The sequence below is a fragment of the Bombina bombina genome, chromosome 4 (assembly GCF_027579735.1).
Source record: "Bombina bombina isolate aBomBom1 chromosome 4, aBomBom1.pri, whole genome shotgun sequence".
Taxonomy (NCBI): Eukaryota; Metazoa; Chordata; class Amphibia; order Anura; family Bombinatoridae; genus Bombina; species Bombina bombina.
Window position 1 is genome coordinate 227,486,622 of NC_069502.1, and position 23,668 is coordinate 227,510,289.

At 39.2% G+C, this 23,668-nt stretch overlaps 1 protein-coding gene across 4 annotated transcripts in view; it reads left to right on the forward strand.

Annotated features, from left to right (window-relative positions):
• Positions 1-23,668, forward strand: part of PAK2 (p21 (RAC1) activated kinase 2) — a 505,361-nt gene that overhangs the window by 6,074 nt on the left and 475,619 nt on the right. The window contains exon 1 of one of the 4 annotated variants that reach the window (XM_053709812.1): positions 2,834-2,967. The exons of the other annotated variants lie outside the window; for them this stretch is intronic. The gene's annotated coding sequence lies outside the window, so the exon portion shown is untranslated. Of the gene's footprint in view, positions 1-2,833; positions 2,968-23,668 lie in introns of those variants that run through there. 4 annotated transcript variants of the gene reach the window in all.

Below are 23,668 nucleotides of genomic sequence, written 5' to 3' on the forward strand. Positions count from 1 at the left end.
TATCATGTGACTGCCATCAGCCAATCAGACTAGTATACGTATACACTGAAGTTGTGCACATACTCAGTAGGAGCTGGGGTCCTCAAAGAGTGCATATTAAAAGATTGCGCAAAATTTGATAATGGAAGTAAATTGTAAAGTCTCTTAACATTGCATGTTCTTTCTGAATCATGAAAGTTTTAAAGGGTTACAAATCTTTTTCAAACTGACATGAATAAAATGTATTGGACATCAATATATAAATTTATAAATCCACCAAACTGGTCAGGTAGGCAAAAATAGGAATAATAGACTAGAAAGAAATAAACACTCTGTTTTTGTAAAACAAATAGTATATTTAAAGGGACAGTTAAGTCCCAAAAAAACTTTCATGATTTAAATAGGGCATGCAATTTTAAACAACTTTCAAATGTACTTTTATCACCAATTTTGCTTTTTTCTCTTGGTATTCTTATTTGAAAGCTAAACCTAGGAGGTTCATATGCTAATTTCTTAGACCTTGAAGCCTGCCTCTAATCTGAATGCATTTTGACCACTAGAGAGCATTAGTTCATGTGTTTCATATAGCTAACATTGAGCTCATGCACGTGAAGTGACCTAGGAATGAGCACTGATTGGCTAAAATGCAAGTCTCTCAAAAGAACTGAAATAAGGGGGCAGTCAGCACAAGCTTAGATACAAGGTAATTACAGAGGTAAAACGTGTATTATTATAACTGTTGGTTATGCAAAACTGGGGAATGGGTAATAAAGGGATTATCTTTCTTTTTAAACAATAATAATTCTGGTGTTGACTGTCCCTTTTAACTAGCGTGACGTTTCAAGGTATTCACCCCTTCCTTGTCTGAAGAAGTTAAATATACTATTTGTGTTACAAAACCAGAGAGTGCTTATTTCTTGCTAGTATCTTTCTATCTCTAGAAATCGCATGTACACTAATCTTTATGGTATACTCTATCTTTGTGTATCACAAGCCACGCATACTTAGAAGAATCTACTACGTCATAATATTTGTATTGGATAATATGCTAGTTGGTCCAGGAGTGGTTAAAATATGTACCTAAATCCAAATAAATGATGCTGCTCCATGCAATCCTACAACTCCTAACGCTGCGTCCTCTCTTCAGGGGCTCTTCTGCTCCACTCCTTCCTCAATAACACACAGACCTCTTGATCTGCACGTGGCACTGGGTTGTTGACGTGCCTAAAGGCACATTAGAGTCCTAAAACCCTATGAGCATGCGTTGGTCACCATTAGGGTTGCACCGATACTAGTATCGGTATCGGTACCAAGTACTTGCATGAGTACTTGTACTCGTGCAAATGCACCGATACTTAAACCGATACCTCCACTTACTACCCATATGCTATCTTGTGGTGTTTTTTTCAAACTGCATGTTCCCATTTCATTTAAAGCTGGAGTGGAGACTAAACTAAAAATTGTTTACTACTGTTCTGCCAATACAAATTGCTCTTATTTGTATTATTGTAGGAGAGATTACTTTACATTGTTTAGACAAACCCCTGAAGTACTGGGCAGTTAATAAACTGAGATTTCCAGCTCTGGCTAAAATGGCCCAAAAATATCTTTCTGCCCCATGCAGTAGCTTACCAGTCAAAGTAATCTAGCCCATAGTGTTGTTCACCATGATTAAACAGTATTCTGTTCTATTTTTTACTGCATGGCACTTTTGGTTGGTTGCAATTTTATATTTATTTATTGTTGTTGTTTAATATATTTTATTGTAATATTTTTATTTCTAAACATGTTCTGTGAACTTTGTGACAAATAAAACCTGTTTTATTATTTCATAATGTCTTTTGAGCTACAGTCCTTCATAATTATAAAGAAGGAATCTTAAATAATTAGTCTGTATTGTGCTTGGTAAACTGTCACATGACATAAAAAAAAAAAGTATCGCTAATTGGTATCGGCGAGTATTTGAAAACAAGTATCAGTACTTGTACTCGGTCTTAAAAAAAAAAATGGTATTGGTGCAACCCTAGTCACCATGATTGTTCTACCAGGTAGGTTATAGGATTTGCATAATGAGGATAAGAAGGGGGTTGACAGCAATAAGATTTTTATTTAGAAAAAACAGATAATCTTAAAAAAATAAATGTAATAAATAAGTTGATGTTTGCATATATTGTAAATATTTTTGACGCTTTTTTTTTTTTAAATGGGCTTCTGGGTTTCCTAACCCTTTAATTTTTTACTTTGGTGCCCGTTTAACGAAACTTAATCGCCTGCAATACGGTTTAAAACCATTGTGCCCTATAGGGAGCCAATTAGTAACATCATCGCCAAAAACTAAAATATTAATGGTACCTATGGAATGTTTTTATATTAAGGGTTTGCTCTGTAAAGCTTGCTGTAATTGGTATAGAGTTTGAGCACTAAGGGAGTATTTAATTTGTTTGCTGCATAAGGGGTGCAAAGTTTTAAACTTTAAAGTGATGGTAAATTTGCCAGCATAAAATCACTTATAATGAAAGCTCTTGTCCTAACTAGCATATCGATATGCTATTTACATTCCAAAGTCAAATCCACTTTTAATAATGAACATTTTTGTCAGGCTCAGTTACCTTATTTAAAGCAGCCTTTTAACAATTTTCTCTTAGGCTTTTTTGACTGGCAGGTCTTTCAGCCAATCCGAGCTTTACCATGCGCCTCATGTAAATTAATTACAGCACGCTTCCGTGCTTGTAACTCAGACTGCAAGACGAATTTGCGCAACAGAAACAGTGAGACTGCTTACTGTTGAATGAAGCAGCATCACTGTTTCTGTTGCACACATAGCATAGGGAGTTGCGTGTGAGCAGTTCGTCTTGCAGTCTGAGTTACAAGCACGGGAGCATGCTGTGATTAATTTACATGGGGTGCATGGTAAGGCTCTGATGGGCTGAAAGACCTGCCAGTCAAAAATGCCTATGAGAAAATCGTTGAGAGGCTCCTTTAAATCAGGTAACAGAGCCTGACAAAAATGTTCATTATTAAAAGTGGATATGACTTTGGAATGTAAAAAGTATATTGATATGCTAGTTGGGACAAGAGCTTTCATTATGTGATTTTATGCTGGCAAATTTACCATCACTTTAACTGTTTTATTGAACTGATTCCTTTTTTTATTTTTATTTTTCCATCCTACCTTCTTGTGCGTGAGTAATAGACTTTTACATTCAGAGGTTGCTGAAGGTGGCCCTTCATGTCGGCTATTTTTGGAGCCAAATTAATACTTGTGAAACAGCAATACACTAATATCTGTACGATTCTAGATTTTAGTATGTTGATGTTTTATATGTATAACTTAGGCTCCAAAAATAACCGACTTGTACGAAGGGACACCTTCTTCTGCATTTGGAGGTACCCGAAACCTCTGAATGCACACATCTAGTACTTATCTAGCTCATTAACTCTGTGAGCCTTGGCCTATGATGCTTACTGTAATCAATTAATCACTTTTAAAGGGCTATGAAACCTAATTTTTTTTTCCCCGCAATTCAGATAGAGCATTTAATTTTTAACAACTTTCTAATTTACCTATTTTATCAATGTTGCTTTGTACTTTTGTATCTATTGTTGAAAAGCAGGGACAAACCGGCTAATTTCTGGAGAATTATATTGCAGCAGTTTTACAAGAATGTTATCCATTTGCAAGAGCACTAGATGGCAGCTCTATTTCCTGCCATTTAGGGCTCCATATGCCTACCTAGGTATCTCTTCAACACAGAATATCATGGGAAAGAGGCAAATTTGATAATAGAATTAATTTGGAAACCTTTTTTTCTTTTACAAAGATATAACAAGTTCACGGATTTCATCCTTACTTGTGGGATATTAACCTCCTAACAGGAAGTAGCAAAGAGCACCACAGCAGAGCTGTGTATATATAGCCCCTCCCCTTCCCCTCCACCCCCAGTCATTCTCTTTGCCTGTGTTATACTAGGAAGACATGGTAAAGTGAGGTGTTAGTTTTAGTTTCTTCAATCAAGAAGTTTTTTTATTTTAACTGGTACCGGTGCATACTATTTTCCTCAGGGATATGGAAGAAGATTTCTGCCCTGAGGTTTGATGATCTTAGCATTTATAACTAAGATCCACGCTGGTTCCCACGAGACTTCTGAAGGTAACCATGAGACATCTTCAGTGTGGAGACCGGTTTCATGCTACAAGCAGCATTAAGGTATGTGCAGCCTTTTTTTCTAAAGAGACTTGGTGTATCAGAACTGGCTGGCATTATTTCCCTGTATGGGAATGGGATAAGCAGTAAAACCTATTTTAATAAGAGAGGTGTTATTGGAGTCCCTATATTATATTTATCATTATGATGTGACATGGGAGACAATATAAAAAACAATGTTTTATGTTTTTTATTTTTGGCACTTTTAACTTCTTGTTTTTATGCTTGAGGGTTGTATTGTGTGTGTATTTTTACTTTAGTGCAAAACCGCATTCCCATTTGACCTTAATGGGCGGAGCCTATTTTGGCGCACTTCCTTCAGGCTTAGCAGCAGCAAACAGTAACTCGGTGGCTCCTAGACTGTGTAGCTGGTCTGAAGGGTTGGAAACTTTATTCGAAGTACCCTGGGGGCAGGTAGGCGCCACAGCTCTGCTGTGCAGAGGGTATTTTTATCTGTCTTGACTACATGTTGATATAAGTACTTCTAAAGCTTTATTTCTGCCCTTGCTTCTGGGTGCAGTAATTTTTGGATTAACCAACGATATTAAGTTAAATTTGGGAATAATTTAACTTTTTTTTTTTTTTTTTTTTTTTTTTTTTTTTTTTTTGTGCATTTTGGAAATTTTTTTCACTCTTTCTTTTCTTAAAGGCACAGTACACATTTTTTCTAATGTTTGTTTTATTCTATAAATAAGTGTTTAAACGACTTTTGTGGTATTACTAGTCTGTTCAACATGTCTGACATTGAGGTTTCTCATTGTTCTATGTGTTTAGAAGCTATTGTGCAACCCCCTCTAACATTGTGTAACTTTTGTACTGAAAGGGCTTTACAATGTAAAAAGCATATTTTAAATAAAGTAAGTGTGCCTAAGGATGATTCTCAGTCTGAAGAGAATCAGGATATGCCTTCCAATTCTCCCCAAGTGTCACAACCTTTTATGCCCACACAAGCGACGCCTAGTACTTCTAGTGCATCTAATTCCTTTACTCTGCAGGAGATGGCTGCAGTTATGTCAACTACCCTTACAGAGGTATTGTCTAAATTACTAGTGTTGCAGGGTAAACGCAGTAGGTCAAGTATTATTGTAAATACTGAATCCTCTGATGCTTTATTAGCTATTTCTGATGTTCCCTCTCAGTGTTCTGAGTTGGGGATCAGGGAATTACTGTCTGAGGGTGAAATTTCTGATTCAGGGAATGTTTTGCCTCAGACAGATTCGGATGCTATGTCATTTAAATTTAAGCTTGAACACCTCCGCCTGTTGCTTAGGGAGGTTTTAGCGACTCTGGATGATTGTGATCCTATTGTGATTCCTCCAGAGAAATTTTGTAAAATGGATAAATATTTGGAAGTTCCTACTTACACTGATGGTTTTTCTGGTTCCTAAGAGAATTTCGGAAATTTATAAAAAGCAATGGGATAGACCAGGTATACCGTTTCTCCCCCTCCTACTTTTTGTTTCCCATACCAGACACCATTCGGGACTAAGGTAGAGGGAGCTATATCTACCCTAGCTAAGCGTACAACTATATCTATTAAGGACAGTTGTGCTTTCAAGGACCCTATGGATAAAAAATTAGTGGGTCTACTAAAGAAATTATTTATTAATCAGGGGTTTTCTTTTTCAACCAATGGCATGCATTGTTCCAGTAACTACTGCAGCAGCTTTTTGGTTTGAGGCTGTAGAGGAGTCTCTCAAGGTCAAACTAGTTAATTCTTTTATTACTGATGTCGCTTTTCAAATCACTAAATTAGCGGCAAAGAATGCAGGCTTTGCTGTCTTAGCCCGTAAAGTGCCGTGGCTCAAATCTTGGTCTGCTGATGTCTCATCAAAGACTTAGCTTTTGGCTATTCCTTTTAAAGGTAAGACCCTTTTTGGACCTGAATTGAAATCATTTCTGACATTTCAGGAGGTAAAGGCCATGCCTTATCTCAGGATAAGTCTGTTAAGATGAGGGGTATACAAAACAAAGGAGGACTCTCAACTTCCTCTTTTTCCACAAAGCAGGAAGGGAATTTTCAACCAGAACTGGAATAAGGTAAACAATCCAAAAAGCCAGCGGCTGCTACTAAAACAGCATGAAGGGGCGGCCCCTGATCCGGGACCGGATCTAGTAGTGGTTAGACTTTCTTTCTTCGCCTAGGCTTGGGCGAGAGATGTTCAGGATCCCTGGGCACTAGAAATAGTGACTCACGGGTATCAATTGGTTTTCAAGATTGTCTGTAGACTAGATTAAAAGAGAGGTGTTCTTACGCTGTGTAGAAGACCTCTCTACCATGGGAGTAATTTGTCCTGTTCCAAAATTGGGACGGGTTTTACTCAAATCTTTTTGTGATTCCCAGGAAAGAGGGAACTTTCAAACCCATTTTAGATCTCAAGTGTCTAAACAGGTTTCTCAGAGTCCCATTGTTCAAGATGGAGACTATACGAACAATCTTACCAATGATCCAGGAGGGTCAATATATGACTACTGTGGACTTGAAAGATGCTTTCATATTCCTATCCACAAGGATCATCATCAGTTTCTAAGGTTTGCTTTTCTAGACAAACATCAGTTCTTTGCTCTTCCCTTCGGGTTGGCCACAGCAACCAGAATCTTCACAAAGGTTCTAGGGTCTCTTCTGGTGGCTCTCAGACCGCGAGGTTTAGCAGTGGCGCCTTTTCTGGACGATATTCTAATAAAGGCGTCCACGTTTTCACTGACAAGATCTCACACGGACACAGTGTTGTCTTTTCTGAGAACTCACAGTTGGAAGGTGAACAGAGAAATTTCAATAGTTCCACAGACAAGGGTTCCTTTCTTGGGATTCATGGTGTTTGGACTCGGGTGGAGTTTCTACTTCCAATTAATATTGGAACTGTGAGCAATATTCAATGTGCTTTAGGCGTGGCCTCAGTTGACTTCGGCCAAATTCATCAGATTCCAGTCGGACAATATCACGACACTGACATATATCAATAATCGGGGGAACAGGGAGTTCCTGAGCGATGATAGAAGTATCCAAGATAATCCATTGGGCAGAAGCCCACTCTTGTCATCTGTCAGTGATCTACATCCCAGGAGTAGAGAACTGGGGAAACAGATTTTCTAAGTCGACAAACTTTTCATCCGGGGGAGTGTGAACTTCACCCGGGGGTATTTGCCTCATTTATTTTCAGATGGGACAAACCAGAATTGGATCTGATGGCATCTGAATACAATGCCAAGTTTCCAAGTTACGGATCCCGGTCAAGGGATCCTCAGGCCAAACTGATAGAGGCCTTGGCAGTGCCTTGGTTGCTCAGCCTAATTTTTGTGTTCCCACCATTTCCTCTCTTCCCATGCGTAATTGCTTGAATCAAACTGGAGAGAGCTTCAATGATCCTAATGGCGCCTGCGTGTCCACGCAGGACTTGGTATGCAGATCTAGTAGGACATGTCCTCTCTGCTACTGTGGAAACTTCTATTGAGGCAGGACCTTCTCATTCAAGGTCCTTTCCAGACATCCAAATCTAATTTCTCTGCAGCTGATTTCATAGAGATTGAACATTTGATTTTATCAAAGCGAGGATTCTCTGATTCGGTCATCAATACTTTGATACAGGCTAGAAAGCCTGTCTCTAGCAAAATCTTTCATAAGATATGGCGTATTGGTGTGAATCCAAGGGTTACTCATGGAGTTAAGTTAGTATTCCTAGGATTCTGTTTTTTCTCCAAGAAGGATTGGAGAAAAGAGTTATTTGCAAGTTCCTTTAAGGGACAAATTTCAGCTTTGTCTATTCTCTTTCACAAACTTTTGGCAAATTTGCCAAATGTTCAGTCTTTTTGTCAGGCTCTATCTAGAATTAAGCCTGTATTTAGACCCATTACTCCTCCCTGGAGTTTGAATTTAGTTCTTTGAGTTCTTCAAGGGGTTCAGTTTGAACCCATGCATTCCATAGATATCAAATTGTTATCTTGGAAAGTTCTGTCTTTGGTTGCTATTTCTTCTGCTCAAAGTTTTTCTGAGCTTTCAGCGCTACAGTGTGATTCTCCTTATCTCATTTTTCATTCTGATAAGGTGGTGTTACGTACCAAACCTGGATTCCTTCCTAAGGTAGTTTCAAATAAGAATATTAATCAGGAAATTGTTGTTCCTTTCTTATGTCCTAACCCTTCTTTTAAGTATGTTGCATAATTTGGATGTGGCCCATGCCTTAAAGTTTTACTTACAGGTAACTAAGGATTTCCGTCAATCATCTTCATTATTTATTCTGAAAAGCGTAGAGGTCAGAAAGCTATGGCTACCTCTTTCTTTTTTGCTGAGAAGTATCATTCACCTGGCATATGAGATTGCTGGACCACAGCTTCCTGAAAGAATTACGGCTCATTCTTCTAGGGCTGTTGTTTCCACATGGGCTTTTAAAAATGATGCATCTGTTGAACAGATTTGTAAGGCTGCAACTTGTTTGTCCCTTCACACTTTTCCAAATTTTCCAAATTTGATACTTTTGCTTCTTCTGAGGCTATCTTTGGGAGAAAGGTTCTTCAAGCAGTGGTGTCTTCTGTTTAGGTTCTTGTCCCTCACTTTCATCCGTGTCCTATTGCTTTGGTATTGGTTTCCCACAAGTAAGGATGAAATCAGTGGACTCGTCATATCTTTGTAAAAGAAAACTACATTTATGCTTACCTGATATATTACTTTTATGATATGACGAGTCCACGGCCCACCCTGTTATTTTAAGACAGATTTATTTTATTTTTTGAAAACTTCAGTCACCTCTGCACCTTTTTAGCCTTTCCTTTTTTCTCTTCCTATACCTTCGGCCGAATGACTGAGGGTGCAGGGGAAGGGGATGGCTATATATATATATACAGCTCTGCTGTGGTGCTCTTTGCCACTTCCTGTTAGCAGGAGGTTAATATCCCACAAGTAAGGATGAAATCCGTGGACTCGTCATATCGTAAAAGAAAGTAATTTATCAGGTAAGCATAATTTTTTTTATTTTTTTTTATTTTAAATAGTATGCTCTGTCTGAATCACAAAACAGAATTTTTGGATTTTATATCCCTTTTTAAAGGACCATTATATTTGACATTTCATCAGCGCATAAAATGTTTCATTATTTTTCAGCCTATTGTTGTAAAAATGTGTTTTTTTGTTTTACTTTCTCCCATGGAGGCTTGAGTTAATACTACTTTAGGCTATTTATGCAAGCTTTTGTTTACTTTTCTCTCCCTTGCAGGCTTTTATGGTGTTGCATGCTTTTAAAAGGTGGATTATCAGTTTTACTTCCAACAGTCATGATAGGCAAATCAATCTTTAAAATAGTAACCAAGTTTAATCAGTGCTAAACCACTTTAAGGGAATACAAGAGAAGACTACCCTTGTCTGCACATATGCAAACAGTTTGTGCTATATCTGAATATTAGTTTCTGATTGTCTAGCAAGGATTATTTTGTTCAGGGGGCAGGGAAATCTTTCAAAATAATAAACATAACAATTTACTTTTTTTTTTTTTTTTAATATATATTTTTATTGAGGATATATGCATTACAAAAACCCATAAATAGGTTGCATTACATATGTTTCGTAAATGGTAAGCCTTATACAATATTGTAAAGCAAATTAGATATGTAGGCATCCATACATAAGTACAAAACATGACACCATCGATTTTCAATACATTTAAGAAATGTTGACAAAAATTATAAGAATTAAACTGTACATAGTATTTATAGGTTAAATTTACCAGGATGCAGCTAGATTAGATATAACTCTCAAAGGCCCTCGATTAAATTATCCTCACTTTTTATTTTTTAATTGAAAAGTGAAATGTCCTCCTCAAACTGCTATGACCACATTTGGGTCCCAATGTGTTATAAAAGTTTTCTATAGAGGAGAGCAAAGCTGTTTACTATAAGTTCACTCTCAAACCTCAGATGTAGTATAAAGTGATTTAAGAGAAATAGTAGTCTTCAGTCATTCTAGGTAATAACCATTAACTTGGTTGAAAATGTTTTAAAGATCCCCTGAACTGCTTCAAGTGAGAACATGGATTTATATAAGGAGATATGATTTAAAGAGCTATCATGACCAAATCTAACAAAGAGGTGTGCTAGTATTTAGAAAAGGTACAGTATATATATGATTGTTTGCAGTAGATACAAGAGAAACCACATAAGATCCCAGAGTACTATAAGTGTGTGGGGGGTCATAATAAAAAGAAAACTGAACATGGAACACAGCTCTTGACAAAATTCCATATCTCAGTATCTCTTAATATATATTATGTCATGATGTATTAGTGGCAGGTTAGTACATCCTGTGGGTGTTTGTAAGCCTGGGAGAATATGTAAACTATAAAACTTCTACATTTAATTATATGTTCTTAAATAGCTATTGGAACTTCATGAGGCTGATATATATAGCATTATTGAGTAAAATTTTTATTAGGCACCATAATCGTTTGATGCTGAAGCTACCGTCTGTTAGACTCTAAAGAAGTGACAAACCGCTAGCCGAAATTGGAGTTTTCTATATGAAAGATTGCTAAAGATAGAATGTAATGTTTTTTTTTAGGCCATATTCCTTATGACTTAAATTGCCTGTGGATAAGCCAGATGTAGGAGCGCTCTAAATTGTGAAAAAAATAAATAAAATAATCAGTGTTCCCCTATAAACAAAAAAAGGAAAGAATTGTCACACTGACTTGGCCGCAGACAGTGCGACACTTTTAGGAACCATGTTTGTAATAGTGTTTATATGATAAAACAAAAAAGGGGTGTAGTTTAAGTCCAAACTTCCTGAACGCTAGTGTAATAGAGTAAACCCACAACAAACATAGGAAAATAAGAGAATAGCCAGACCATAAAGTATAGTTACCTAGCAACCAATTTAACTTATAGCAGATATATATGTAACATATTAATACTTAACTATTTAAACATTTATGCATTCAACTGTTAATTTAAATAGGCTACTTTTTTTGCTAAAATAAACATTGCTAAGGGAGAACCATTGAGTTAGGAATTCTCTATGTGGGTGCTAAAAAATAGAAGGTAGAAAAATATCATACTCAGAGGAGTCTTCATGCCTGGAACCTCTTATAGACTGTAAGTCAAATAAGAATATGGATGATAATTTGCGCTTCCCCTAGGTCTTCATCAAACCTTTCAGCAGGTTAGGACCAGAGTCTAACCCACTCTGCTCCGTAAGTGCCAACTGGTTCTTTTATTCTTCATGCATTGACTGTTAACTAGTTGCTCCCAAGCAGATCCATGGTTAGGTAGGTGTAACTGAGGTCTCCCTACACAATACCAGGGAAAAATGTAGCAAATGTCCAAGCTTAGAGTCCAGTACCACTTGTACGCAGCATATTTTGTATAGGAAACACAATGTTCGCTTGGACCCATTCCTGTGTAAATTGCACTCCCAGAGTGTCAGTGGTATCATGTAGTTGTCCGGCCTAATCTGTGAATTCGGAGCTTCTACCACATAGAGCACATCCCCATGAGTGTCTTCAAATTCAGTGTACAACACTGCGATTTATGAGCCAGAAGTTAAGCCGCTATCATATGTTTTGCATTCCGCTATGTCACCTCTCTCTGGAGCGGACAGCCCCTTAACCATTGGGCTTGTAGAGTAAGTCGTTAGTTGCTCATTGTTTGGATTGCTGTTGTCTTGAGCTCTAATTGTGCAGTAGATAGAATCAAAAGTCACCTCCATAAGTTTGGCATGATGATTCTCCAATAAAGAAGTTGGCTCCTAGGCGAGTTCGGGGTAGATCTCCATATTAGCCCCAGATTTTCTGTCACAACGTAGCAGAATAGTAGGTTACGGACTAGTGTTCTGATAGGTGTTATATGTCCAGACGAGATGCCGCGGTCTTTCTCGTGTGACTACCAATGAAGGCCACAAAGATGTAAATTGGGATTAACAGGGAGGGATCCTACATAAATGTTGTGTAGCTGCGCTTGTTGTGGCACTGCTGTGGACCGGGGTGCTTTCTTGTAAAATCTCCTAAAACATTTCAGAAAGCGAAGGAGTGTGCTCCTCTTCACTTGTACGTAACCGTTTCTCTGGCACACTGTCCTCTGTGTTGCATGTCTATTCTTCTTCATCAGTTGCTTCCATCACCATCAGCTGCGCCGTATCATTTCCCGTGCACACTGCTTTTTCTCAGCATCAAAGTAATGTTCTTTATATCGTGGATTTAGTAATGTTGCAATGCAGTACAGAGGATTGGTCTCAGTGTTTTGAAAGCGCATGTTAACAGCCTCCAATAGAGTATTTTTACACCATGGTCTGTTTTACAACTCACTTTCTAGCAGACGCTGCAATCAAAGGAATAACTTCAGCAACCAATGCATTAGCTGAGCTTATTTCTTTGGTTAAGTGTTCAAATGGAGTGAGAAGACGCAAGATACTTTCCACTAACATCCACTGATGTGCACTTAATGTTGCGGGCAGTTAATGATCTGCCATGTATGCTGCTAAAACCTGCTTTTGTTCAAGCAAACTGTTTAACATATACAGTAAAATCTCAATTAACCGGCACCCATGGGGATTGGTAGATTCCGGATAAGTCTATTTCTGGTTGCTTGAGAGTTACTTTAAAAATAGGTCTTACTAGTGTTATAACCCAGATTTAATTATAAACGCTAATAATGACCTTTTACATCATTTGGTGATTTGTGGATCACATGGGCAGGAGCCGTTTTGTGGAGAGGTAGAGGCGCACACTAGACGCAAAGTGATGACAGGACGTACCATCACTCTGAGGCGAACTTAAACAGGAAACGCGCTACCAACTGGGAAGGTATCTCATTAGACAAGCACACTACCCTTCAGCGGTTAGTAGAAGGCTGGCGACCAGAGAGGTATTGAGTGTGTTCAATACAGCTGGGTAGGGTTAGTGTAGTAGAAAAGAGTCCTGAGACATCAATTACTGTGCCTGTCTATTGGTCTATCTACCGCAGCTCCTGCTTTTCTTCTGTTAAGTGTGATCAGTCCACGGGTCATCATTACTTGTGGGATATTAACTGCTCCCCTACAGGAAGTGCAAGAGGATTCACCCAGTAGAGTTGCTATATAGCTCCTCCCCTCTACGTCACCCCCAGTCATTCTCTTGCACCCAACGACTAGATAGGATGTGTGAGAGGACTATGGTGATATATTTAGTTTTTATATCTTCAATCAAAAGTTTGTTATTTTATAATAGCACCGGAGTGTGTTATTCCTTCTCTGGTAGAATTTGAAGAAGAATCTACCTGAGTTTTTCTATGATTTTAGCCGGAGTAGTTAAGATCATATTGCTGTTTCTCGGCCATCTGAGGAGAGGTAAACTTCAGATCAGGGGACAGCAGGCAGATTAATCTGCAAAGAGGTATGTAGCAGTTTATTATTTTCTGACATGGAATTGATGAGAAAATCCTGCCATACCGTTATAATGTAAACTCAGCCTTGAATGCAGTAGATGTAGCTGATATCAGGCTGTCATGTATGTATATTTTACACTTCAGTTTTTCTGGGAAATGGTACTTCTCTGGCTTTTAAACTGTATACATAGACTTAACCTATTTTGCAGGGACTTGCAATAGGTTTTAAATGACAATTAATTATTGAGGTAAAACGTTTTTTTGCTGGCATGTAAAAACGTTTTTTTTTCTCTGAGGTACTGGGTGAAAAAATGTTTTGGGCACTTTTTTTCCACTTGGCAATAGTTTTGATTTAAATTAGAGCAGTTCACTGATCCCTCTCACTGTTATGTGTGTGGGGGAGGGGCCATTTTGGTGCTTTCACTATGCATCAGAAAAACTCAGTCAGAGGTTCATTTTCTTCCTGCATGATCCGGTTCATCTCTACAGAGTTCAGGGATCTCAAGAGTCTTTTTTGAGGGAAGTAATCATTCACAGCAGAGCTGTGCTGATTGTATTGACTGTGATATAAAAAACGTTTATTTGTGTATTTTTTTCTGCTGCCTGGGTTAGTTATTTGCTGAGGGGAACAATCCTTTGCTAAAACTGTATATTCTGACAAAGATTGATGCTATAACTTAATTATTTTATCTGTTATAATATTTTCTGTGCTTCTTAAAGGCACAGTTCGTTTTCATATTATTTGTAAATTACTTTGAAAAGTATTTCCAAGTTGCTGTTTATTTGCTAGTGTGTTAAACATGTCTGATTCAGAGGAATATCTCTGTGCTATATGTGTTAATGCCAAAGTGGAGCCCAATAGAAATTTATGTACTAAATGTATTGATGCTACTTTAAAAAATAGTCAATCTGTACAAATTGAACATATTTCACCAAACAACGAGGGGAGAGTTATGCCGACTAACTCGCCTCACGTGTCAGTACCTGCATCTCCCGCTCAGGAGGTGCGTGATATTGTAGCGCCGAGTGCATCTGGGCGGCCATTACAAATCACATTACAAGATATGGCTACTGTTATGACTGAAGTTTTGGCTAAACTACCAGAACTAAGAGGTAAACGTGATCACTCTGGGATGAGAACAGAGTGCGCTGATAATGCAAGGGCCATGTCTGATACTGCGTCACAGTTTGCAGAACGTGAAGACGGAGAGCTTCATTCTGTGGGTGACGGTTCTGATCCAAATAAACTGGACTCAGACATTTCAAATTTTAAATTTAAGCTTGAGAACCTCCGTGTGTTACTAGGGGAGGTATTAGCGGCTCTGAATGATTGTAACACAGTTGCAATCCCAGAAAAAATGTGTAGGTTGGATAAATATTTTGCGGTACCGACGAGTACTGACGTTTTTCCTATACCTAAGAGACTTACTGACATTGTTACTAAGGAGTGGGATAGACCCGGTGTGCCTTTCTCACCCCCTCCTATATTCAGAAAAATGTTTCCAATAGACGCCGCCACACGGGACTTATGGCAAATGGTCCCTAAGGTGGAGGGAGCAGTTTCTACTTTAGCTAAGCGTACCACTATCCCAGTGGAGGATAGCTGTGCTTTTTCAGATCCAATGGATAAAAAATTAGAGGGTTACCTTAAGAAAATGTTTGTTCAACAAGGGTTTATATTGCAACCTCTTGCATGTATTGCGCCTGTCACGGCTGCAGCAGCATTTTGGTTTGAGTCTCTGGAAGAGACACTTCAATCATCCACACTAGATGACATCACACACAAACTTAAATTCCTTAAGTTAGCTAATTCTTTTATTTCAGATGCCGTAGTACATTTAACTAAACTTGCGGCTAAAAATTCAGGATTCGCCATTCAGGCACGCAGAGCTCTGTGGCTAAAATCCTGGTCAGCTGATGTTACGTCTAAATCTAAATTGCTTAATATTCCTTTCAAAGGGCAGACCTTATTCGGGCCCGGCTTGAAAGAGATTATTGATGACATTACAGGAGGTAAAGGTCATGCCCTGCCTCAGGACAAGGCCAAAGCCAAGGCTAGACAGTCCAATTTTCGTTCCTTTCGTAATTTCAAAGCAGAAGCAGCATCAACTTCCTCTGCACCAAAACAGGAAGGAGCTGTTGCTCGCTACAGACAAGGCTGGAAACCTAACCAGTCCTGGAACAGGGGCAAACAGGCCAGAAAACCTGCTGCTGCCCCTAAGACAGCATGAATTGAGGGCCCCCGATCCGGGACCGGATCTAGTGGGGGGCAGACTTTCCCTCTTCGCCCAGGCTTGGGCAAGAGATGTTCAGGATCCCTGGGCGTTAGAGATCATATCTCAGGGATACCTTCTGGACTTCAAATCCTCTCCCCCAAGAGGGAGATTTCATCTGTCAAGGTTGTCAACAAACCTAACAAAGAAGGAAGCGTTTCTACGCTGCGTACAAGATCTTTTATTAATGGGAGTGATCCATCCAGTTCCGCGGTTGGAACAAGGACAAGGGTTTTACTCAAATCTGTTTGTAGTTCCCAAAAAGAGGGAACCTTCAGGCCAATCTTGGATTTAAAGATCCTAAACAAATTCCTAAGAGTTCCATCGTTCAAGAAGGAAACTATTCGAACAATTTTGCCCATGATCCAAGAGGGTCAGTACTTGACCACAGTGGATTTAAAGGATGCTTACCTTCACATACCGATTCACAGAAGTCATTACCGGTATCTAAGGTTTGCCTTTTTAGACAGGCATTACCAGTTTGTAGCTCTTCCATTCGGACTGGCTACGGCTCCAAGAATCTTCACAAAGGTTCTGGGCACTCTTCTGGCGGTACTAAGACCGCGAGGAATTTCAGTAGCTCCGTACTTAGACGACATACTGATACAAGCTTCAAGCTTTCAAACTGCCAAATCTCATACAGAGATAGTACTGGCATTTCTAAGGTCGCATGGATGGAAAGTGAACGAAGAGAAAAGTTCTCTCTTTCCACTCACAAGAGTTCCCTTCCTGGGGACTCTGATAGATTCTGTAGAAATGAAGATTTACCTGACAGAGGACAGGTTAACAAAACTTCAAAATGCATGCCGTGTCCTTCATTCCATTCAAGAGACCAGAAATTCTCTTCTATGGTGGCTTTATCGGCCACATCTGTCCAGGGGAATGCCATTCAGCAGGCCAGACTGGTCAATTGTAACAACAGACGCCAGCCTACTAGGTTGGGGCGCTTTCTGGAATTCTCTGAAGGCTCAGGGACTATGGAATCAGGAGGAGAGTCTTCTTCCAATAAACATTCTGGAATTGAGAGCAGTCCTCAATGCTCTTCTGGCTTGGCCCCAGTTAGCAACTCGGGGGTTCATCAGGTTCCAGTCGGACAACATCACGACTGTAGCTTATATCAACCATCAGGGAGGGACAAGAAGCTCCCTAGCAATGATGGAAGTATCGAAGATAATTCGCTGGGCAGAGTCTCACTCTTGCCACCTGTCTGCAATCCACATCCCGGGAGTGGAGAACTGGGAGGCGGATTTCTTAAGTCGTCAGACTTTTCATCCGGGGGAGTGGGAACTTCATCCAGAGGTCTTTGCCCAAATACTTCCACGTTGGGGCAAACCAGAGATAGATCTCATGGCGTCTCGACAGAACGCCAAGCTTCCGCGCTACGGGTCCAGATCCAGGGATCCGGGAGCGGTCCTGATAGATGCCTTGACAGCACCATGGACCTTCAGGATGGCTTATGTGTTTCCACCTTTCCCGATGCTTCCTCGATGGATTGCCAGAATCAAACAGGAGAAAGCATCAGTGATTCTAATAGCGCCTGCATGGCCACGCAGGACTTGGTATACAGATCTGGTGGACATGTCATTCTGTCCACCTTGGTCGTTACCTCTGAAACAGGACCTTCTGATTCAGGGTCCTTTCAAACATCAAAATCTAACTTCTCTGAAGCTGACTGCTTGGAAATTGAACGCTTGATCTTATCAAAGCGTGGTTTTTCTGAGTCAGTTATTGATACCTTAATACAGGCTAGGAAGCCTGTCACCAGAAAGATTTACCATAAAATATGGCGTAAATACCTATATTGGTGCGAATCCAAAGGTTACTCTTGGAGTAAGGTTAGGATTCCTAGGATATTGTCTTTTCTACAAGAAGGTTTAGAAAAGGGGTTATCCGCTAGTTCCTTAAAGGGACAGATCTCAGCTCTGTCCATTCTGTTACACAAGCGTCTGTCAGAAGTTCCAGACGTTCAGGCTTTTTGTCAGGCTTTGGCCAGGATTAAACCTGTGTTTAAAGCTGTGGCTCCACCATGGAGTTTAAACCTTGTTCTTAACGTTTTACAGGGTGTTCCGTTTGAACCCCTTCATTCCATTGATATAAAGTTGTTATCTTGGAAAGTTCTATTTTTAATGGCTATTTCCTCGGCTCGAAGAGTCTCTGAGTTATCAGCCTTACATTGTGATTCTCCTTATTTGATTTTTCACTCGGATAAGGTAGTTCTGCGTACTAAGCCTGGGTTCTTACTTAAGGTAGTCACTAACAGGAATATCAATCAGGAGATTGTTGTTCCATCCTTGTGCCCAAATCCTTCTTCGAGGAAGGAACGTCTTTTGCACAATCTGGATGTAGTTCGTGCCCTTAAATTTTATTTACAGGCAACTAAAGATTTTCGACAAACGTCTTCCCTGTTTGTCGTTTACTCTGGTCAGAGGAGAGGTCAAAAAAGCTTCTGCTACCTCTCTCTCTTTTTGGCTTCGTAGCATAATTCGTTTAGCTTATGAGACTGCTGGACAGCAGCCTCCTGAAAGAATTACAGCTCATTCCACTAGAGCTGTGGCTTCCACTTGGGCCTTTAAGAATGAGGCCTCTGAACAGATTTGCAAGGCTGCAACTTGTTCTTCGCTTCATACTTTTTCCAAATTTTACAAATTTGACACTTTTGCTTCCTCGGAGGCTATTTTTGGGAGAAAGGTTCTTCAGGCAGTGGTTCCTTCTGTATAAAGAGCCTGCCTATCCCTCCCGTCATCCGTGTACTTTTGCTTTGGTATTGGTATCCCACAAGTAATGATGACCCGTGGACTGATCACACTTAACAGAAGAAAACATAATTTATGCTTACCTGATAAATTCCTTTCTTCTGTAGTGTGATCAGTCCACGGCCCGCCCTGTTTTTTAAGGCAGGTAAATATTTTTTAAATTATACTCCAGTCACCACTACACCCTTGGCTTCTCCTTTCTCGTTGGTCCTTGGTCGAATGACTGGAGGTGACGTAGAGGGGAGGAGCTATATAGCAACTCTACTGGGTGAATCCTCTTGCACTTCCTGTAGGGGAGCAGTTAATATCCCACAAGTAATGATGACCCGTGGACTGATCACACTACAGAAGAAAGGAATTTATCAGGTAAGCATAAATTATGTTTTTCAAGAGTTCCGGACTGTTTGTTTGTTATAGAGCACATTTATGCTCTAACATGTTTTCTTTTTTTTCCGGTTGCTTGAGTTCCGGATAACTGAGTCTACTGTAGTAGGTGCTGTTCCAGCGAGTGGCTACATCTTGCTGCAGTCGTTTGGGTGGCATTCCAAACTGTATATGCAAAGCTTGTAATCGGTAATAAGCAAGTAAAGAATGCTTAAAGTGACCTACAATTTTTCTCCCTGTTGATGTTTTTTCTGAGATGGTGCACTGACTTAGCAAACCCCCTCATGCACAGCCAACTGCAGTGTGTGACATGCATGGTATGCTGTTAAAGGACCAGTCAACACAGTAGATTCTCCGAAATCGGCCGTTAGCTCAGGCCGTGACGTGTTACTCACACGTGTCCAATGCGATTAGCCAATGGCTCGGTCGGGTTACCGGTGAATACTTGCAAGCTGCGGCCTGAGCTAACGGCCGATTTCGGAGACGCCGAACAACTTTGTTCAGAGGTAAAGGCACGGTCGGAAAAGATAGTATAAACATTCGGATTCTGGTGAGTGAAAACAAGTTTTTTTTTTTGGGGCTAAAATTTCTACTTACAATCTCCCTAATATTAACTAATAAGCATATGAGTTGGAGTAACACTATACTGACATTATTATTAAAAACCCATAGGATACTCTTTCAGCTTAAAACAGATACAAAAAGTCTTTGATGAGCTCAGCTGCAGTATTGGACACAGCATTTTGAGATCAATCACAAGCTTTTAACCTAAGTGTTTGGGATTATATGGACATTTATTGTACAATAATAAAATAAGTGTACAATTGGATGTTGTGATTTTATAAGTGCTAGTTTTATTACTGTTTAAAAGGTGAACCTTAGTAGTTCTAAAATATTTTTAAAGTGTTTGTATGAATTTATATGTATTTAGAAATAAACTATTAATATTTTAAATTTAAGCTTATTTACTTTTAGCATAAATTAGAATTTATTTTATGGTCATAACTATTAGGTAGAGCTGTTTATGCGCACTCTGACATTTGGTATATATAAATTAGAAAGTTGCTCTTTCTAAATCGTGAAATATTTTTTTTTTTTTTTATTTTCGTGTCCCTTTTAACTACCTCGAAATAAACTGGGCCAAAAAAATAAATAAAATAGCAATAGAGAAGGGAGTTTTATAGATATTATTTATGTTCTCAAATTAGGGCTGCAACTAACGATTATTTTCATAATCGATTAATCGGCAGATTATTTTTTCGATTAATCGGATAAAAAGAGAATCAATAATAGTTTTCTATGTTTTAAATAAAATCCACATGAGTGTTACAAATATTAACTTCAGACTAAAACTTTACATTAACACAACTGTTTCTTCAATTTTTAAGCAGCAGAGCACAGTTTTATAATTAAACAAAACCACAAACTGTTTGAAAAGAGGTAGAACTAGAAAGAGTTAGACTATCACTGTTTATAACATTCTGTTATTCACTCTTTCAGAAACTTTGCATTGAAATGCAAAAATCTCAACATGTCCACATGCTTCTGGCTAAGGCTGGTTCTCTGTTTGCAGCTATATTTCCTGCAGCAGAGAAAAGGCTGTTGATGTGTATAAGTAGGCTTTTGCCAATTTCACCAAAGTGAGATATTTATCTTTGTTAGCTCTTCACCAATGCTAAGTGTTTTCTACCTTGGCAAGGGGCCTCTCAATAAAGTAACCCTTGACTTCATTCTAACATAAAAATATCTTGAATATCTATATGCAATGGTAAATAACCAGCTATAAGGATAGGGGAAATATCTAGTCCGCTCTAAAAATAACGAATATATACTTATAAAGGTTGAATCTGGTACATATTATGACAATTTTTTATTAAAAATCTAAAAAAACAATAAAAGACAAGATCAGAAGCGCTAAGGACTGTATATCAATAACAGGACACATTTATTTATACAGTACATATAATCAGCAATAGCAAGCAATACGCTAATAATTGTGCAAACAGATAATAGTGCACATCAATTTAAATAACTCCCATCAATCTAGGGGCAAGGTGTAAACAAGCGTGGCACTATATTATGCAAAGCATAGTTCCAAATCACCAGATTTAATATAAACAATCCAAATGATGACTATTATATCTGGGTTGCACATAAGCAAGGGGTAGTTGTAAACGTATACTGTCCTGAAAAAGTGAAAAGTAAACGTCTGTAGATATCCTTTAGGCTAAGGACATAACCATAAAACACAGAACCATGTGCAGGAGCTCAGTGGAGTGAAGCAGCTGGTGTTGTGCACAGACCAACTAATTGCAAACCAACTAATCGATTATCGATTATGACGATTAGTTGTTGCAGCTCTATCTCAAATATTACTTCATGTCACAATTAAAGAGACAATCTAGTCAATTAAAATTTGATTCAATTTTAAACAATTTCCAATTAACTTTTATTATCAAATTTACTTTGTTTTCTTGGTATTTGCTGAAAGCTAAACCCTGGTATGCTCATTTGCTAATTTATAGGCCCTTGAAGACACTTCTTATCTCAGTGCATTTTGGCAGTTTTGTTTTACAGCTAGACATTGCTAGTTCATGTGTGCCATATAGATTACATTGTGCTCACTCCCATGGAGTTACCTTGGAGTCAGTCAGCACTGATTGGCTAAAATGCAAGTCTGTCAAAAGAACTGAAATAAGGGGGCAGTCTGCAGAGGTAATAAGTATATTAAAGGGACATGAAACCCAAATTTTTTCTTTTGTGATTTAGAAAGAGCATGTAATTTTAAACAACTTTCTAATATACTTCCATTATCTCATTTGCTTAATTCTCTTGATATCACTTGCTGAAAAGCATATCTAGATATGCTCAGTAGTTGCTGATTGGTTGCTGCACATAGAGGCCTTGCGTGATTGGCTCGCACATGTGCATTGCTATTTCTTCAACAAAGGATATCTAAAGAACTGAGCAAATTTGATAATAGAAGTAAATTGGAAAGTTGTTTAAAATTACATGCCCTATCTGAATCGTGAAAGTTTAATTTTGACTAGACTGCCCCTTTAATAGTACTGTTTTGGGTATGTAAAATTAGTAATAAAGGGATTGTCTTTTTAAACAATACAAATTATGGAGTTTACTGTCCCTTTTTTAATAGAGGTGCCAACTAGGAATAAAACTATTGGATTTAGTGCTATCAAACGATGTATATATCAAATATAGAAGACAAAGAACATTTGGGTAACCGTGATCATAACATGTTCACGTTTGAAATCACTTTCCATAACAGTGTTATAAGGGTTCAACTAAGACTTTTTTAATTTTAAAGGGACACTCGAATCAAAATAAAACTTTAATGATTCAGATAGAGCAGGCAATTTAACCCCTTAACGACTGAGGACGTGCAGGGTACGTCCTCAGAAAAAAGGCAGTTAATGCCTGAGAACGTACCCTGCACGTCCTCAGTGTGGAAAGCAGCTGGAAGCGATCCTGCTCGCTTCCAGCTGCTTTCCGGTTATTGCAGTGATGCCTCGATATGGAGGCATCCTGCAATAACCTTTCACGGCCATCCGATGCAGAGAGAGCCACTCTGTGGCCCTCTCTGCACCGGACATCGATGGCCGGTATCGTTGGTGGGTGGGAGCCGGTATGGGAGGTGGGTGGCGGCCATCGATGGCCCTGGTCATGTGGAGGGGGGCGGGATCGTGGGCGGGGGAGTCCGGGGGCGCGCGCGGGCGTGCGCACGTGCACGAGGGGGCGGGGGCGGGCGCGTGCACGGGGAGGGAGCGGGTGGGAACCGCTACACTACGGAAAAAATGTGTCCCCAAAACACAAAGTGGGACAAATAAAAAAGCCCTTGTGTGATTTAGGTGGTGGGGGGGTGGGGGGCGATTGAGCTACACTACAGAAATTAAAAAAAAATAATAATAAACAGTTGATTGTTCAAAATGGGTACTGGCAGACAGCTGCCAGTACCCAAGATGGCCCCCAATAAGGCTGAGAGGGAGGCGTAGAGAGCTGTTTTGGGGGGGATCAGGGAGGTTGGGGGTTAAGGGGGGATCCTAAACACAGCATATGTAAATATGCTTTTTTTTTTTTTTTCTTTAAAAAAAAAAACTTTTATTTTAGTACTGGCAGACTTTCTGCCAGTACTTAAGATGGCGGGGACAATTGTGGGGTGGGGGAGAGAAGGGAGCTGTTTGGGAGGGATCAGGGGGTGGGATGTGTCAGGTGGGAGGCTGATCTCTACACTAAAGCTAAAATTAACCCTGCAAGCTCCCTACAAACTACCTAATTAACCCCTTCACTGCTAGCCATAATACACGTGTGATGCGCAGCAGCATTTAGCGACTTTCTAATTACCATAAAGCAACGCCAAAGTCATATATGTCTGTTATTTCTGAACAAAGGGCATCCCAGAGAAGCATTTACAACCATTTGTGCCATAATTGCACAAGCTGTTTGTAAATAATTTCAGTGAGAAACCTAAAATTGTGAAAAAATTAACATTTTTTTTTACTTTGATCGCATTTGGCGGTGAAATGGTGGCATGAAATATACAAAAATGGGCCTAGATCAATACTTGGGGTTGTCTACTACACTACACTAAAGCTAAAATTAACCCTAGAAGCTCCCTACATGCTCCCTAATTAACCCCTTCAATGCTGGGCATAATACACGTATTGTGCGCAGTGGCATTTAGCAGCCTTCTAATTACCAAAAAGCAAAGCCAAAGC